The following is a 504-nucleotide window of genomic DNA, read 5'->3' as shown; positions in this document are numbered from 1 at the left end:
CAGGAATTAGAAACTAAGTATTGAAGAAGTTTGTCCCCTTAAAAGCCTGGAATAGCTTCATGTGCTCATTTTTTTAACAGATTGAGTCCACTTTAGTGCTTCCTATACGTACCTGGGGAAGGACAACCTACTGGAACTGGGGCAAAGGACAGATCAGAGGGCGGGGAATGGGGTCTGGATTTCTAACGTTATATGTATACTAGAAATTCTCAATCAAAGTAGCAATGAAAATATGGTTATTTTGTAGCTGTATGTATGTAATAAAGAGTAAGAATGCCACATACGTAAAAATAAAGTGGCGAAGAAGGAAAATTTTAAAAACGGTGGAGGGCTGAGGGGGAAGGAGTACATCAAAATTGCAGTAGGGACAATAATTTAAACCTCGACAGGCCTTAATAAACAGGAAAGGGCATGAAGTCAGAAGGGGGCAGTAAGGTGGGCTCAGAAGGGCATCTGAATATGATAAAAATACATTGTATGAAATTCTGAAAAGTCATGAAAATA

This window comes from Nannospalax galili, unplaced genomic scaffold, assembly GCF_000622305.1.
Source record: "Nannospalax galili isolate Female #2095 unplaced genomic scaffold, S.galili_v1.0 scaffold465, whole genome shotgun sequence".
Classification (NCBI taxonomy): Eukaryota; Metazoa; Chordata; class Mammalia; order Rodentia; family Spalacidae; genus Nannospalax; species Nannospalax galili.
The sequence above is the reverse complement of the archived record's forward strand: the minus strand, read 5'-3'. Positions refer to the sequence as shown.